This window comes from Leptodactylus fuscus, chromosome 1, assembly GCF_031893055.1.
Source record: "Leptodactylus fuscus isolate aLepFus1 chromosome 1, aLepFus1.hap2, whole genome shotgun sequence".
In the NCBI taxonomy this organism is placed as follows: domain Eukaryota; kingdom Metazoa; phylum Chordata; class Amphibia; order Anura; family Leptodactylidae; genus Leptodactylus; species Leptodactylus fuscus.
In genome coordinates this window covers 95831941-95847683 of record NC_134265.1, presented here as the reverse complement: position 1 = coordinate 95847683, position 15743 = coordinate 95831941, and the positions used below count along the sequence as shown (strand labels likewise).

The 15743-nt window shown below is 52.2% G+C and overlaps 17 non-coding genes and 2 pseudogenes across 17 annotated transcripts; all 19 read left to right on the top strand.

The window, feature by feature from the left end:
• Nucleotides 1-178: 178 nt before the first annotated feature.
• On the top strand, nucleotides 179-297 carry LOC142191287 (5S ribosomal RNA). Its single transcript, XR_012714891.1, has one exon. It is a non-coding gene; the product is annotated as a 5S ribosomal RNA (ribosomal RNA).
• A 714-nt stretch (nucleotides 298-1011) lies between these two features.
• LOC142191286 (5S ribosomal RNA) lies at nucleotides 1012-1130 on the top strand. Its single transcript, XR_012714890.1, has one exon. It is a non-coding gene; the product is annotated as a 5S ribosomal RNA (ribosomal RNA).
• A 714-nt stretch (nucleotides 1131-1844) lies between these two features.
• LOC142191285 (5S ribosomal RNA) lies at nucleotides 1845-1963 on the top strand. Its single transcript, XR_012714889.1, has one exon. It is a non-coding gene; the product is annotated as a 5S ribosomal RNA (ribosomal RNA).
• A 714-nt stretch (nucleotides 1964-2677) lies between these two features.
• LOC142189759 (5S ribosomal RNA) lies at nucleotides 2678-2796 on the top strand. Its single transcript, XR_012713715.1, has one exon. It is a non-coding gene; the product is annotated as a 5S ribosomal RNA (ribosomal RNA).
• Nucleotides 2797-3510: 714 nt separating this feature from the next.
• On the top strand, nucleotides 3511-3629 carry LOC142191284 (5S ribosomal RNA). Its single transcript, XR_012714888.1, has one exon. It is a non-coding gene; the product is annotated as a 5S ribosomal RNA (ribosomal RNA).
• Nucleotides 3630-4343: 714 nt separating this feature from the next.
• LOC142191281 (5S ribosomal RNA) lies at nucleotides 4344-4462 on the top strand. The gene has a single exon (XR_012714886.1). It is a non-coding gene; the product is annotated as a 5S ribosomal RNA (ribosomal RNA).
• A 714-nt stretch (nucleotides 4463-5176) lies between these two features.
• LOC142189958 (5S ribosomal RNA) lies at nucleotides 5177-5295 on the top strand. The gene has a single exon (XR_012713901.1). It is a non-coding gene; the product is annotated as a 5S ribosomal RNA (ribosomal RNA).
• A 714-nt stretch (nucleotides 5296-6009) lies between these two features.
• Nucleotides 6010-6128, top strand: LOC142189997 (5S ribosomal RNA). Its single transcript, XR_012713938.1, has one exon. It is a non-coding gene; the product is annotated as a 5S ribosomal RNA (ribosomal RNA).
• A 714-nt stretch (nucleotides 6129-6842) lies between these two features.
• Nucleotides 6843-6961, top strand: LOC142189826 (5S ribosomal RNA). The gene has a single exon (XR_012713778.1). It is a non-coding gene; the product is annotated as a 5S ribosomal RNA (ribosomal RNA).
• A 714-nt stretch (nucleotides 6962-7675) lies between these two features.
• On the top strand, nucleotides 7676-7794 carry LOC142190255 (5S ribosomal RNA). Its single transcript, XR_012714179.1, has one exon. It is a non-coding gene; the product is annotated as a 5S ribosomal RNA (ribosomal RNA).
• A 715-nt stretch (nucleotides 7795-8509) lies between these two features.
• LOC142191280 (5S ribosomal RNA) lies at nucleotides 8510-8628 on the top strand. The gene has a single exon (XR_012714885.1). It is a non-coding gene; the product is annotated as a 5S ribosomal RNA (ribosomal RNA).
• Nucleotides 8629-9342: 714 nt separating this feature from the next.
• LOC142190152 (5S ribosomal RNA) lies at nucleotides 9343-9461 on the top strand. The gene has a single exon (XR_012714082.1). It is a non-coding gene; the product is annotated as a 5S ribosomal RNA (ribosomal RNA).
• A 715-nt stretch (nucleotides 9462-10176) lies between these two features.
• LOC142190075 (5S ribosomal RNA) lies at nucleotides 10177-10295 on the top strand. Its single transcript, XR_012714011.1, has one exon. It is a non-coding gene; the product is annotated as a 5S ribosomal RNA (ribosomal RNA).
• Nucleotides 10296-11009: 714 nt separating this feature from the next.
• On the top strand, nucleotides 11010-11118 carry LOC142190333 (5S ribosomal RNA; annotated as a pseudogene).
• A 714-nt stretch (nucleotides 11119-11832) lies between these two features.
• LOC142191279 (5S ribosomal RNA) lies at nucleotides 11833-11951 on the top strand. The gene has a single exon (XR_012714884.1). It is a non-coding gene; the product is annotated as a 5S ribosomal RNA (ribosomal RNA).
• Nucleotides 11952-12666: 715 nt separating this feature from the next.
• Nucleotides 12667-12775, top strand: LOC142190383 (5S ribosomal RNA; annotated as a pseudogene).
• Nucleotides 12776-13490: 715 nt separating this feature from the next.
• LOC142189822 (5S ribosomal RNA) lies at nucleotides 13491-13609 on the top strand. The gene has a single exon (XR_012713774.1). It is a non-coding gene; the product is annotated as a 5S ribosomal RNA (ribosomal RNA).
• A 715-nt stretch (nucleotides 13610-14324) lies between these two features.
• LOC142191278 (5S ribosomal RNA) lies at nucleotides 14325-14443 on the top strand. The gene has a single exon (XR_012714883.1). It is a non-coding gene; the product is annotated as a 5S ribosomal RNA (ribosomal RNA).
• Nucleotides 14444-15157: 714 nt separating this feature from the next.
• Nucleotides 15158-15276, top strand: LOC142189860 (5S ribosomal RNA). Its single transcript, XR_012713810.1, has one exon. It is a non-coding gene; the product is annotated as a 5S ribosomal RNA (ribosomal RNA).
• The last annotated feature ends 467 nt before the right edge of the window (nucleotides 15277-15743 follow it).

Here is a 15743-nt window from a genome sequence, read left to right as displayed (position 1 = left end):
GAACAACACCTGTGGGTATAAGGGCCGCCCCCCAGCTCTTGCACTGCTCCTGTTGGAGTATGAAGTTCCCTTAAGAGAAGGCAAAAAGTGAAGAAAAAGGTCTAGCGTGAAGTAGTGCAAAGAGCTGCCAGCAGCCAGGCTGCAAAGTAGAAGAGGAGTAAGTGAGAAGCCTGTCTCTGCCTACGGCCACACCACCCTGAACACGCCCGATCTCGTCTGATCTCGGAAGCTAAGCAGGGTCGGGCCTGGTTAGTACTTGGATGGGAGACCGCCTGGGAATACCAGGTGCTGTAGGCTTTTGCTTTTCCTCACTTCCACCAGCAGGGGTCACTCTCCTCTATGCCATTTTTACATTCACTTTTTACACTGCACACTTGCTTCTTTTACATTCGCTTTCTCTCTTGCACTCTTTAGGCCTTGCAAAATCCTAGTATTCTCAGTTTTACCGCTATCACTCTTAGCAGCCGCAGCGGGCGTGGTGGCCACCAGCGTTGTGGCTTTTTACTTTTAATAATAGCAGGCTTCATTTCCATAGTATCTGGGCCTCCCGCCGGGCTGGAAGCCATAGCTAGTAACCTGCAGACCAATTTACAGGGCAACACAGGCTGAACATCTTTGCAGACAACGCGCCCTAAGAAAAGAGAAGCTGACTGAAAAGCAGCTTCGCTTCCAGGCACGGGCAACCATCTCAACTTCTTCCTTAGCCGACTCCTGGACAATGGGCTCTGGTCCAGCTTGCTCTTTCTTTCACCCCCGGGATGGTTTCTTAGCCCTGCGCAGACCTTGCGCCCAGCCCTTTTGAAAGAGGGCGGCTGCGGCCTGTGACTGGTTGCTGAACAACACCTGTGGGTATAAGGGCCGCCCCCAGCTCTTGCACTGCTCCTGTTGGAGTATGAAGTTCCCTTAAGAGAAGGCAAAAAGTGAAGAAAAAGGTCTAGCGTGAAGTAGTGCAAAGGGCTGCCAGCAGCCAGGCTGCAAAGTAGAAGAGGAGTAAGTGAGAAGCCTGTCTCTGCCTACGGCCACACCACCCTGAACACGCCCGATCTCGTCTGATCTCGGAAGCTAAGCAGGGTCGGGCCTGGTTAGTACTTGGATGGGAGACCGCCTGGGAATACCAGGTGCTGTAGGCTTTTGCTTTTCCTCACTTCCACCAGCAGGGGTCACTCTCCTCTATGCCATTTTTACATTCACTTTTTACACTGCACACTTGCTTCTTTTACATTCGCTTTCTCTCTTGCACTCTTTAGGCCTTGCAAAATCCTAGTATTCTCAGTCTTACCGCTATCACTCTTAGCAGCCGCAGCGGGCGTGGTGGCCACCAGCGTTGTGGCTTTTTTCTTTGAATAATAGCAGGCTTCATTTCCATAGTATCTGGGCCTCCCGCCGGGCTGGAAGCCATAGCTCGTAACCTGCAGACCAATTTACAGGGCAACACAGGCTGAACATCTTTGCAGACAACGCGCCCTAAGAAAAGAGAAGCTGACTGAAAAGCAGCTTCGCTTCCAGGCACGGGCAACCATCTCAACTTCTTCCTTAGCCGACTACTGGACAATGGGCTCTGGTCCAGCTTGCTCTTTCTTTCACCCCCGGGATGGTTTCTTAGCCCTGCGCAGACCTTGCGCCCAGCCCTTTTGAAAGAGGGCGGCTGCGGCCTGTGACTGGTTGCTGAACAACACCTGTGGGTATAAGGGCCGCCCCCAGCTCTTGCACTGCTCCTGTTGGAGTATGAAGTTCCCTTAAGAGAAGGCAAAAAGTGAAGAAAAAGGTCTAGCGTGAAGTAGTGCAAAGGGCTGCCAGCAGCCAGGCTGCAAAGTAGAAGAGGAGTAAGTGAGAAGCCTGTCTCTGCCTACGGCCACACCACCCTGAACACGCCCGATCTCGTCTGATCTCGGAAGCTAAGCAGGGTCGGGCCTGGTTAGTACTTGGATGGGAGACCGCCTGGGAATACCAGGTGCTGTAGGCTTTTGCTTTTCCTCACTTCCACCAGCAGGGGTCACTCTCCTCTATGCCATTTTTACATTCACTTTTTACACTGCACACTTGCTTCTTTTACATTCGCTTTCTCTCTTGCACTCTTTAGGCCTTGCAAAATCCTAGTATTCTCAGTTTTACCGCTATCACTCTTAGCAGCCGCAGCGGGCGTGGTGGCCACCAGCGTTGTGGCTTTTTACTTTTAATAATAGCAGGCTTCATTTCCATAGTATCTGGGCCTCCCGCCGGGCTGGAAGCCATAGCTAGTAACCTGCAGACCAATTTACAGGGCAACACAGGCTGAACATCTTTGCAGACAACGCGCCCTAAGAAAAGAGAAGCTGACTGAAAAGCAGCTTCGCTTCCAGGCACGGGCAACCATCTCAACTTCTTCCTTAGCCGACTCCTGGACAATGGGCTCTGGTCCAGCTTGCTCTTTCTTTCACCCCCGGGATGGTTTCTTAGCCCTGCGCAGACCTTGCGCCCAGCCCTTTTGAAAGAGGGCGGCTGCGGCCTGTGACTGGTTGCTGAACAACACCTGTGGGTATAAGGGCCGCCCCCAGCTCTTGCACTGCTCCTGTTGGAGTATGAAGTTCCCTTAAGAGAAGGCAAAAAGTGAAGAAAAAGGTCTAGCGTGAAGTAGTGCAAAGAGCTGCCAGCAGCCAGGCTGCAAAGTAGAAGAGGAGTAATTGAGAAGCCTGTCTCTGCCTACGGCCACACCACCCTGAACATGCCCGATCTCGTCTGATCTCGGAAGCTAAGCAGGGTCGGGCCTGGTTAGTACTTGGATGGGAGACCGCCTGGGAATACCAGGTGCTGTAGGCTTTTGCTTTTCCTCACTTCCACCAGCAGGGGTCACTCTCCTCTATGCCATTTTTACATTCACTTTTTACACTGCACACTTGCTTCTTTTACATTCGCTTTCTCTCTTGCACTCTTTAGGCCTTGCAAAATCATAGTATTCTCAGTCTTACCGCTATCACTCTTAGCAGCCGCAGCGGGCGTGGTGGCCACCAGCGTTGTGGCTTTTTTCTTTTAATAATAGCAGGCTTCATTTCCATAGTATCTGGGCCTCCCGCCGGGCTGGAAGCCATAGCTAGTAACCTGCAGACCAATTTACAGGGCAACACAGGCTGAACATCTTTGCAGACAACGCGCCCTAAGAAAAGAGAAGCTGACTGAAAAGCAGCTTCGCTTCCAGGCACGGGCAACCATCTCAACTTCTTCCTTAGCCGACTACTGGACAATGGGCTCTGGTCCAGCTTGCTCTTTCTTTCACCCCCGGGATGGTTTCTTAGCCCTGCGCAGACCTTGCGCCCAGCCCTTTTGAAAGAGGGCGGCTGCGGCCTGTGACTGGTTGCTGAACAACACCTGTGGGTATAAGGGCCGCCCCCAGCTCTTGCACTGCTCCTGTTGGAGTATGAAGTTCCCTTAAGAGAAGGCAAAAAGTGAAGAAAAAGGTCTAGCGTGAAGTAGTGCAAAGAGCTGCCAGCAGCCAGGCTGCAAAGTAGAAGAGGAGTAAGTGAGAATTTTGTCTCCGCCTACGGCCACACCACCCTGAACACGCCCGATCTCGTCTGATCTCGGAAGCTAAGCAGGGTCGGGCCTGGTTAGTACTTGGATGGGAGACCGCCTGGGAATACCAGGTGCTGTAGGCTTTTGCTTTTCCTCACTTCCACCAGCAGGGGTCACTCTCCTCTATGCCATTTTTACATTCACTTTTTACACTGCACACTTGCTTCTTTTACATTCGCTTTCTCTCTTGCACTCTTTAGGCCTTGCAAAATCCTAGTATTCTCAGTCTTACCGCTATCACTCTTAGCAGCCGCAGCGGGCGTGGTGGCCACCAGCGTTGTGGCTTTTTACTTTTAATAATAGCAGGCTTCATTTCCATAGTATCTGGGCCTCCCGCCGGGCTGGAAGCCATAGCTAGTAACCTGCAGACCAATTTACAGGGCAACACAGGCTGAACATCTTTGCAGACAACGTGCCCTAAGAAAAGAGAAGCTGACTGAAAAGCAGCTTCGCTTCCAGGCACGGGCAACCATCTCAACTTCTTCCTTAGCCGACTCCTGGACAATGGGCTCTGGTCCAGCTTGCTCTTTCTTTCACCCCCGGGATGGTTTCTTAGCCCTGCGCAGACCTTGCGCCCAGCCCTTTTGAAAGAGGGCGGCTGCGGCCTGTGACTGGTTGCTGAACAACACCTGTGGGTATAAGGGCCGCCCCCAGCTCTTGCACTGCTCCTGTTGGAGTATGAAGTTCCCTTAAGAGAAGGCAAAAAGTGAAGAAAAAGGTCTAGCGTGAAGTAGTGCAAAGGGCTGCCAGCAGCCAGGCTGCAAAGTAGAAGAGGAGTAAGTGAGAAGCCTGTCTCTGCCTACGGCCACACCACCCTGAACACGCCCGATCTCGTCTGATCTCGGAAGCTAAGCAGGGTCGGGCCTGGTTAGTACTTGGATGGGAGACCGCCTGGGAATACCAGGTGCTGTAGGCTTTTGCTTTTCCTCACTTCCACCAGCAGGGGTCACTCTCCTCTATGCCATTTTCACATTCACTTTTTACACTGCACACTTGCTTCTTTTACATTCGCTTTCTCTCTTGCACTCTTTAGGCCTTGCAAAATCCTAGTATTCTCAGTCTTACCGCTATCACTCTTAGCAGCCGCAGCGGGCGTGGTGGCCACCAGCGTTGTGGCTTTTTACTTTTAATAATAGCAGGCTTCATTTCCATAGTATCTGGGCCTCCCGCCGGGCTGGAAGCCATAGCTAGTAACCTGCAGACCAATTTACAGGGCAACACAGTCTGAACATCTTTGCAGACAACGCGCCCTAAGAAAAGAGAAGCTGACTGAAAAGCAGCTTCGCTTCCAGGCACGGGCAACCATCTCAACTTCTTCCTTAGCCGACTCCTGGACAATGGGCTCTGGTCCAGCTTGCTCTTTCTTTCACCCCCGGGATGGTTTCTTAGCCCTGCGCAGACCTTGCGCCCAGCCCTTTTGAAAGAGGGCGGCTGCGGCCTGTGACTGGTTGCTGAACAACACCTGTGGGTATAAGGGCCGCCCCCAGCTCTTGCACTGCTCCTGTTGGAGTATGAAGTTCCCTTAAGAGAAGGCAAAAAGTGAAGAAAAAGGTCTAGCGTGAAGTAGTGCAAAGAGCTGCCAGCAGCCAGGCTGCAAAGTAGAAGAGGAGTAAGTGAGAAGCCTGTCTCTGCCTACGGCCACACCACCCTGAACACGCCCGATCTTGTCTGATCTCGGAAGCTAAGCAGGGTCGGGCCTGGTTAGTACTTGGATGGGAGACCGCCTGGGAATACCAGGTGCTGTAGGCTTTTGCTTTTCCTCACTTCCACCAGCAGGGGTCACTCTCCTCTATGCCATTTTTACATTCACTTTTTACACTGCACACTTGCTTCTTTTACATTCGCTTTCTCTCTTGCACTCTTTAGGCCTTGCAAAATCATAGTATTCTCAGTCTTACCGCTATCACTCTTAGCAGCCGCAGCGGGCGTGGTGGCCACCAGCGTTGTGGCTTTTTTCTTTTAATAATAGCAGGCTTCATTTCCATAGTATCTGGGCCTCCCGCCGGGCTGGAAGCCATAGCTAGTAACCTGCAGACCAATTTACAGGGCAACACAGGCTGAACATCTTTGCAGACAACGCGCCCTAAGAAAAGAGAAGCTGACTGAAAAGCAGCTTCGCTTCCAGGCACGGGCAACCATCTCAACTTCTTCCTTAGCCGACTACTGGACAATGGGCTCTGGTCCAGCTTGCTCTTTCTTTCACCCCCGGGATGGTTTCTTAGCCCTGCGCAGACCTTGCGCCCAGCCCTTTTGAAAGAGGGCGGCTGCGGCCTGTGACTGGTTGCTGAACAACACCTGTGGGTATAAGGGCCGCCCCCAGCTCTTGCACTGCTCCTGTTGGAGTATGAAGTTCCCTTAAGAGAAGGCAAAAAGTGAAGAAAAAGGTCTAGCGTGAAGTAGTGCAAAGAGCTGCCAGCAGCCAGGCTGCAAAGTAGAAGAGGAGTAAGTGAGAATTTTGTCTCCGCCTACGGACACACCACCCTGAACACGCCCGATCTCGTCTGATCTCGGAAGCTAAGCAGGGTCGGGCCTGGTTAGTACTTGGATGGGAGACCGCCTGGGAATACCAGGTGCTGTAGGCTTTTGCTTTTCCTCACTTCCACCAGCAGGGGTCACTCTCCTCTATGCCATTTTTACATTCACTTTTTACACTGCACACTTGCTTCTTTTACATTCGCTTTCTCTCTTGCACTCTTTAGGCCTTGCAAAATCCTAGTATTCTCAGTCTTACCGCTATCACTCTTAGCAGCCGCAGCGGGCGTGGTGGCCACCAGCGTTGTGGCTTTTTACTTTTAATAATAGCAGGCTTCATTTCCATAGTATCTGGGCCTCCCGCCGGGCTGGAAGCCATAGCTAGTAACCTGCAGACCAATTTACAGGGCAACACAGGCTGAACATCTTTGCAGACAACGTGCCCTAAGAAAAGAGAAGCTGACTGAAAAGCAGCTTCGCTTCCAGGCACGGGCAACCATCTCAACTTCTTCCTTAGCCGACTCCTGGACAATGGGCTCTGGTCCAGCTTGCTCTTTCTTTCACCCCCGGGATGGTTTCTTAGCCCTGCGCAGACCTTGCGCCCAGCCCTTTTGAAAGAGGGCGGCTGCGGCCTGTGACTGGTTGCTGAACAACACCTGTGGGTATAAGGGCCGCCCCCAGCTCTTGCACTGCTCCTGTTGGAGTATGAAGTTCCCTTAAGAGAAGGCAAAAAGTGAAGAAAAAGGTCTAGCGTGAAGTAGTGCAAAGGGCTGCCAGCAGCCAGGCTGCAAAGTAGAAGAGGAGTAAGTGAGAAGCCTGTCTCTGCCTACGGCCACACCACCCTGAACACGCCCGATCTCGTCTGATCTCGGAAGCTAAGCAGGGTCGGGCCTGGTTAGTACTTGGATGGGAGACCGCCTTGGAATACCAGGTGCTGTAGGCTTTTGCTTTTCCTCACTTCCACCAGCAGGGGTCACTCTCCTCTATGCCATTTTCACATTCACTTTTTACACTGCACACTTGCTTCTTTTACATTCGCTTTCTCTCTTGCACTCTTTAGGCCTTGCAAAATCCTAGTATTCTCAGTCTTACCGCTATCACTCTTAGCAGCCGCAGCGGGCGTGGTGGCCACCAGCGTTGTGGCTTTTTACTTTTAATAATAGCAGGCTTCATTTCCATAGTATCTGGGCCTCCCGCCGGGCTGGAAGCCATAGCTAGTAACCTGCAGACCAATTTACAGGGCAACACAGGCTGAACATCTTTGCAGACAACGCGCCCTAAGAAAAGAGAAGCTGACTGAAAAGCAGCTTCGCTTCCAGGCACGGGCAACCATCTCAACTTCTTCCTTAGCCGACTACTGGACAATGGGCTCTGGTCCAGCTCGCTCTTTCTTTCACCCCCGGGATGGTTTCTTAGCCCTGCGCAGACCTTGCGCCCAGCCCTTTTGAAAGAGGGCGGCTGCGGCCTGTGACTGGTTGCTGAACAACACCTGTGGGTATAAGGGCCGCCCCCAGCTCTTGCACTGCTCCTGTTGGAGTATGAAGTTCCCTTAAGAGAAGGCAAAAAGTGAAGAAAAAGGTCTAGCGTGAAGTAGTGCAAAGAGCTGCCAGCAGCCAGGCTGCAAAGTAGAAGAGGAGTAAGTGAGAAGCCTGTCTCTGCCTACAGCCACACCACCCTGAACACGCCCTTTCTCGTCTGATCTCGGAAGCTAAGCAGGGTCGGGCCTGGTTAGTACTTGGATGGGAGACCGCCTGGGAATACCAGGTGCTGTAGGCTTTTGCTTTTCCTCACTTCCACCAGCAGGGGTCACTCTCCTCTATGCCATTTTTACATTCACTTTTTACACTGCACACTTGCTTCTTTTACATTCGCTTTCTCTCTTGCACTCTTTAGGCCTTGCAAAATCCTAGTATTCTCAGTCTTACCGCTATCACTCTTAGCAGCCGCAGCGGGCGTGGTGGCCACCAGCGTTGTGGCTTTTTACTTTTAATAATAGCAGGCTTCATTTCCATAGTATCTGGGCCTCCCGCCGGGCTGGAAGCCATAGCTAGTAACCTGCAGACCAATTTACAGGGCAACACAGGCTGAACATCTTTGCAGACAACGCGCCCTAAGAAAAGAGAAGCTGACTGAAAAGCAGCTTCGCTTCCAGGCACGGGCAACCATCTCAACTTCTTCCTTAGCCGACTACTGGACAATGGGCTCTGGTCCAGCTTGCTCTTTCTTTCACCCCCGGGATGGTTTCTTAGCCCTGCGCAGACCTTGCGCCCAGCCCTTTTGAAAGAGGGCGGCTGCGGCCTGTGACTGGTTGCTGAACAACACCTGTGGGTATAAGGGCCGCCCCCCAGCTCTTGCACTGCTCCTGTTGGAGTATGAAGTTCCCTTAAGAGAAGGCAAAAAGTGAAGAAAAAGGTCTAGCGTGAAGTAGTGCAAAGGGCTGCCAGCAGCCAGGCTGCAAAGTAGAAGAGGAGTAAGTGAGAAGCCTGTCTCTGCCTACGGCCACACCACCCTGAACACGCCCGATCTCGTCTGATCTCGGAAGCTAAGCAGGGTCGGGCCTGGTTAGTACTTGGATGGGAGACCGCCTGGGAATACCAGGTGCTGTAGGCTTTTGCTTTTCCTCACTTCCACCAGCAGGGGTCACTCTCCTCTATGCCATTTTTACATTCACTTTTTACACTGCACACTTGCTTCTTTTACATTCGCTTTCTCTCTTGCACTCTTTAGGCCTTGCAAAATCCTAGTATTCTCAGTCTTACCGCTATCACTCTTAGCAGCCGCAGCGGGCGTGGTGGCCACCAGCGTTGTGGCTTTTTACTTTTAATAATAGCAGGCTTCATTTCCATAGTATCTGGGCCTCCCGCCGGGCTGGAAGCCATAGCTAGTAACCTGCAGACCAATTTACAGGGCAACACAGGCTGAACATCTTTGCAGACAACGTGCCCTAAGAAAAGAGAAGCTGACTGAAAAGCAGCTTCGCTTCCAGGCACGGGCAACCATCTCAACTTCTTCCTTAGCCGACTCCTGGACAATGGGCTCTGGTCCAGCTTGCTCTTTCTTTCACCCCCGGGATGGTTTCTTAGCCCTGCGCAGACCTTGCGCCCAGCCCTTTTGAAAGAGGGCGGCTGCGGCCTGTGACTGGTTGCTGAACAACACCTGTGGGTATAAGGGCCGCCCCCAGCTCTTGCACTGCTCCTGTTGGAGTATGAAGTTCCCTTAAGAGAAGGCAAAAAGTGAAGAAAAAGGTCTAGCGTGAAGTAGTGCAAAGGGCTGCCAGCAGCCAGGCTGCAAAGTAGAAGAGGAGTAAGTGAGAAACCTGTCTCTGCCTACGGCCACACCACCCTGAACACGCCCCATCTCGTCTGATCTCGGAAGCTAAGCAGGGTCGGGCCTGGTTAGTACTTGGATGGGAGACCGCCTGGGAATACCAGGTGCTGTAGGCTTTTGCTTTTCCTCACTTCCACCAGCAGGGGTCACTCTCCTCTATGCCATTTTTACATTCACTTTTTACACTGCACACTTGCTTCTTTTACATTCGCTTTCTCTCTTGCACTCTTTAGGCCTTGCAAAATCCTAGTATTCTCAGTCTTACCGCTATCACTCTTAGCAGCCGCAGCGGGCGTGGTGGCCACCAGCGTTGTGGCTTTTTACTTTTAATAATAGCAGGCTTCATTTCCATAGTATCTGGGCCTCCCGCCGGGCTGGAAGCCATAGCTAGTAACCTGCAGACCAATTTACAGGGCAACACAGGCTGAACATCTTTGCAGACAACGCGCCCTAAGAAAAGAGAAGCTGACTGAAAAGCAGCTTCGCTTCCAGGCACGGGCAACCATCTCAACTTCTTCCTTAGCCGACTACTGGACAATGGGCTCTGGTCCAGCTTGCTCTTTCTTTCACCCCCGGGATGGTTTCTTAGCCCTGCGCAGACCTTGCGCCCAGCCCTTTTGAAAGAGGGCGGCTGCGGCCTGTGACTGGTTGCTGAACAACACCTGTGGGTATAAGGGCCGCCCCCCAGCTCTTGCACTGCTCCTGTTGGAGTATGAAGTTCCCTTAAGAGAAGGCAAAAAGTGAAGAAGAAGGTCTAGCGTGAAGTAGTGCAAAGAGCTGCCAGCAGCCAGGCTGCAAAGTAGAAGAGGAGTAAGTGAGAAGCCTGTCTCTGCCTACGGCCACACCACCCTGAACACGCCCGATCTCGTCTGATCTCGGAAGCTAAGCAGGGTTGGGCCTGGTTAGTACTTGGATTGGAGACCGCCTGGGAATACCAGGTGCTGTAGGCTTTTGCTTTTCCTCACTTCCACCAGCAGGGGTCACTCTCCTCTATGCCATTTTTACATTCACTTTTTACACTGCACACTTGCTTCTTTTACATTCGCTTTCTCTCTTGCACTCTTTAGGCCTTGCAAAATCCTAGTATTCTCAGTCTTACCGCTATCACTCTTAGCAGCCGCAGCGGGCGTGGTGGCCACCAGCGTTGTGGCTTTTTTCTTTTAATAATAGCAGGCTTCATTTCCATAGTATCTGGGCCTCCCGCCGGGCTGGAAGCCATAGCTCGTAACCTGCAGACCAATTTACAGGGCAACACAGGCTGAACATCTTTGCAGACAACGCGCCCTAAGAAAAGAGAAGCTGACTGAAAAGCAGCTTCGCTTCCAGGCACGGGCAACCATCTCAACTTCTTCCTTAGCCGACTACTGGACAATGGGCTCTGGTCCAGCTTGCTCTTTCTTTCACCCCCGGGATGGTTTCTTAGCCCTGCGCAGACCTTGCGCCCAGCCCTTTTGAAAGAGGGCGGCTGCGGCCTGTGACTGGTTGCTGAACAACACCTGTGGGTATAAGGGCCGCCCCCAGCTCTTGCACTGCTCCTGTTGGAGTATGAAGTTCCCTTAAGAGAAGGCAAAAAGTGAAGAAAAAGGTCTAGCGTGAAGTAGTGCAAAGGGCTGCCAGCAGCCAGGCTGCAAAGTAGAAGAGGAGTAAGTGAGAAGCCTGTCTCTGCCTACGGCCACACCACCCTGAACACGCCCGATCTCGGAAGCTAAGCAGGGTCGGGCCTGGTTAGTACTTGGATGGGAGACCGCCTGGGAATACCAGGTGCTGTAGGCTTTTGCTTTTCCTCACTTCCACCAGCAGGGGTCACTCTCCTCTATGCCATTTTTACATTCACTTTTTACACTGCACACTTGCTTCTTTTACATTCGCTTTCTCTCTTGCACTCTTTAGGCCTTGCAAAATCCTAGTATTCTCAGTCTTACCGCTATCACTCTTAGCAGCCGCAGCGGGCGTGCTGGCCACCAGCGTTGTGGCTTTTTACTTTTAATAATAGCAGGCTTCATTTCCATAGTATCTGGGCCTCCCGCCGGGCTGGAAGCCATAGCTAGTAACCTGCAGACCAATTTACAGGGCAACACAGGCTGAACATCTTTGCAGACAACGTGCCCTAAGAAAAGAGAAGCTGACTGAAAAGCAGCTTCGCTTCCAGGCACGGGCAACCATCTCAACTTCTTCCTTAGCCGACTCCTGGACAATGGGCTCTGGTCCAGCTTGCTCTTTCTTTCACCCCCGGGATGGTTTCTTAGCCCTGCGCAGACCTTGCGCCCAGCCCTTTTGAAAGAGGGCGGCTGCGGCCTGTGACTGGTTGCTGAACAACACCTGTGGGTATAAGGGCCGCCCCCAGCTCTTGCACTGCTCCTGTTGGAGTATGAAGTTCCCTTAAGAGAAGGCAAAAAGTGACGAAAAAGGTCTAGCGTGAAGTAGTGCAAAGAGCTGCCAGCAGCCAGGCTGCAAAGTAGAAGAGGAGTAAGTGAGAAGCCTGTCTCCGCCTACGGCCACACCACCCTGAACACGCCCGATCTCGTCTGATCTCGGAAGCTAAGCAGGGTCGGGCCTGGTTAGTACTTGGATGGGAGACCGCCTGGGAATACCAGGTGCTGTAGGCTTTTGCTTTTCCTCACTTCCACCAGCAGGGGTCACTCTCCTCTATGCCATTTTTACATTCACTTTTTACACTGCACACTTGCTTCTTTTACATTCGCTTTCTCTCTTGCACTCTTTAGGCCTTGCAAAATCCTAGTATTCTCAGTCTTACCGCTATCACTCTTAGCACCCGCAGCGGGCGTGGTGGCCACCAGCGTTGTGGCTTTTTACTTTTAATAATAGCAGGCTTCATTTCCATAGTATCTGGGCCTCCCGCCGGGCTGGAAGCCATAGCTAGTAACCTGCAGACCAATTTACAGGGCAACACAGGCTGAACATCTTTGCAGACAACGCGCCCTAAGAAAAGAGAAGCTGACTGAAAAGCAGCTTCGCTTCCAGGCACGGGCAACCATCTCAACTTCTTCCTTAGCCGACTACTGGACAATGGGCTCTGGTCCAGCTTGCTCTTTCTTTCACCCCCGGGATGGTTTCTTAGCCCTGCGCAGACCTTGCGCCCAGCCCTTTTGAAAGAGGGCGGCTGCGGCCTGTGACTGGTTGCTGAACAACACCTGTGGGTATAAGGGCCGCCCCCCAGCTCTTGCACTGCTCCTGTTGGAGTATGAAGTTCCCTTAAGAGAAGGCAAAAAGTGAAGAAGAAGGTCTAGCGTGAAGTAGTGCAAAGAGCTGCCAGCAGCCAGGCTGCAAAGTAGAAGAGGAGTAAGTGAGAAGCCTGTCTCTGCCTACGGCCACACCACCCTGAACACGCCTGATCTCGGAAGCTAAGCAGGGTCGGGCCTGGTTAGTACTTGGATGGGAGACCGCCTGGGAATACCAGGTGCTGTAGGCTTTTGCTTTTCCTCACTTCCACCAGCAGGGGTCACTCTCCTCTATGCCATTTTTACATTCACTTTTTACACTGCACACTTGCTTCTTTTACATTCGCTTTCTCTCTTGCACTCTTTAGGCCTTGCAAAATCCTAGTATTCTCAGTCTTACCGCTATCACTCTTAGCAGCCGCAGCGGGCGTGGTGGCCACCAGCGTTGTGGCTTTTTACTTTTAATAATAGCAGGCTTCATTTCCATAGTATCTGGGCCTCCCGCCGGGCTGGAAGCCATAGCTAGTAACCTGCAGACCAATTTACAGGGCAACACAGGCTGAACATCTTTGCAGACAACGCGCCCTAAGAAAAGAGAAGCTGACTGAAAAGCAGCTTCGCTTCCAGGCACGGGCAACCATCTCAACTTCTTCCTTAGCCGACTCCTGGACAATGGGCTCTGGTCCAGCTTGCTCTTTCTTTCACCCCCGGGATGGTTTCTTAGCCCTGCGCAGACCTTGCGCCCAGCCCTTTTGAAAGAGGGCGGCTGCGGCCTGTGACTGGTTGCTGAACAACACCTGTGGGTATAAGGGCCGCCCCCCAGCTCTTGCACTGCTCCTGTTGGAGTATGAAGTTCCCTTAAGAGAAGGCAAAAAGTGAAGAAAAAGGTCTAGCGTGAAGTAGTGCAAAGAGCTGCCAGCAGCCAGGCTGCAAAGTAGAAGAGGAGTAAGTGAGAAGCCTGTCTCTGCCTACGGCCACACCACCCTGAACACGCCCGATCTCGTCTGGTCTCGGAAGCTAAGCAGGGTCGGGCCTGGTTAGTACTTGGATGGGAGACCGCCTGGGAATACCAGGTGCTGTAGGCTTTTGCTTTTCCTCACTTCCACCAGCAGGGGTCACTCTCCTCTATGCCATTTTTACATTCACTTTTTACACTGCACACTTGCTTCTTTTACATTCGCTTTCTCTCTTGCACTCTTTAGGCCTTGCAAAATCCTAGTATTCTCAGTTTTACCGCTATCACTCTTAGCAGCCGCAGCGGGCGTGGTGGCCACCAGCGTTGTGGCTTTTTACTTTTAATAATAGCAGGCTTCATTTCCATAGTATCTGGGCCTCCCGCCGGGCTGGAAGCCATAGCTAGTAACCTGCAGACCAATTTACAGGGCAACACAGGCTGAACATCTTTGCAGACAACGCGCCCTAAGAAAAGAGAAGCTGACTGAAAAGCAGCTTCGCTTCCAGGCACGGGCAACCATCTCAACTTCTTCCTTAGCCGACTCCTGGACAATGGGCTCTGGTCCAGCTTGCTCTTTCTTTCACCCCCGGGATGGTTTCTTAGCCCTGCGCAGACCTTGCGCCCAGCCCTTTTGAAAGAGGGCGGCTGCGGCCTGTGACTGGTTGCTGAACAACACCTGTGGGTATAAGGGCCGCCCCCCAGCTCTTGCACTGCTCCTGTTGGAGTATGAAGTTCCCTTAAGAGAAGGCAAAAAGTGAAGAAGAAGGTCTAGCGTGAAGTAGTGCAAAGGGCTGCCAGCAGCCAGGCTGCAAAGTAGAAGAGGAGTAAGTGAGAAGCCTGTCTCTGCCTACGGCCACACCACCCTGAACACGCCCGATCTCGTCTGATCTCGGAAGCTAAGCAGGGTCGGGCCTGGTTAGTACTTGGATGGGAGACCGCCTGGGAATACCAGGTGCTGTAGGCTTTTGCTTTTCCTCACTTCCACCAGCAGGGGTCACTCTCCTCTATGCCATTTTTACATTCACTTTTTACACTGCACACTTGCTTCTTTTACATTCGCTTTCTCTCTTGCACTCTTTAGGCCTTGCAAAATCCTAGTATTCTCAGTCTTACCGCTATCACTCTTAGCAGCCGCAGCGGGCGTGGTGGCCACCAGCGTTGTGGCTTTTTACTTTTAATAATAGCAGGCTTCATTTCCATAGTATCTGGGCCTCCCGCCGGGCTGGAAGCCATAGCTAGTAACCTGCAGACCAATTTACAGGGCAACACAGGCTGAACATCTTTGCAGACAACGCGCCCTAAGAAAAGAGAAGCTGACTGAAAAGCAGCTTCGCTTCCAGGCACGGGCAACCATCTCAACTTCTTCCTTAGCCGACTCCTGGACAATGGGCTCTGGTCCAGCTTGCTCTTTCTTTCACCCCCGGGATGGTTTCTTAGCCCTGCGCAGACCTTGCGCCCAGCCCTTTTGAAAGAGGGCGGCTGCGGCCTGTGACTGGTTGCTGAACAACACCTGTGGGTATAAGGGCCGCCCCCAGCTCTTGCACTGCTCCTGTTGGAGTATGAAGTTCCCTTAAGAGAAGGCAAAAAGTGAAGAAAAAGGTCTAGCGTGAAGTAGTGCAAAGAGCTGCCAGCAGCCAGGCTGCAAAGTAGAAGAGGAGTAAGTGAGAAGCCTGTCTCTGCCTACGGCCACACCACCCTGAACACGTCCGATCTCGTCTGATCTCGGAAGCTAAGCAGGGTCGGGCCTGGTTAGTACTTGGATGGGAGACCGCCTGGGAATACCAGGTGCTGTAGGCTTTTGCTTTTCCTCACTTCCACCAGCAGGGGTCACTCTCCTCTATGCCATTTTTACATTCACTTTTTACACTGCACACTTGCTTCTTTTACATTCGCTTTCTCTCTTGCACTCTTTAGGCCTTGCAAAATCCTAGTATTCTCAGTCTTACCGCTATCACTCTTAGCAGCCGCAGCGGGCGTGGTGGCCACCAGCGTTGTGGCTTTTTACTTTTAATAATAGCAGGCTTCATTTCCATAGTATCTGGGCCTCCCGCCGGGCTGGAAGCCATAGCTAGTAACCTGCAGACCAATTTACAGGGCAACACAGGCTGAACATCTTTGCAGACAACGCGCCCTAATAAAAGAGAAGCTGACTGAAAAGCAGCTTCGCTTCCAGGCACGGGCAACCATCTCAACTTCTTCCTTAGCCGACTCCTGGACAATGGGCTCTGGTCCAGCTTGCTCTTTCTTTCACCCCCGGGATGGTT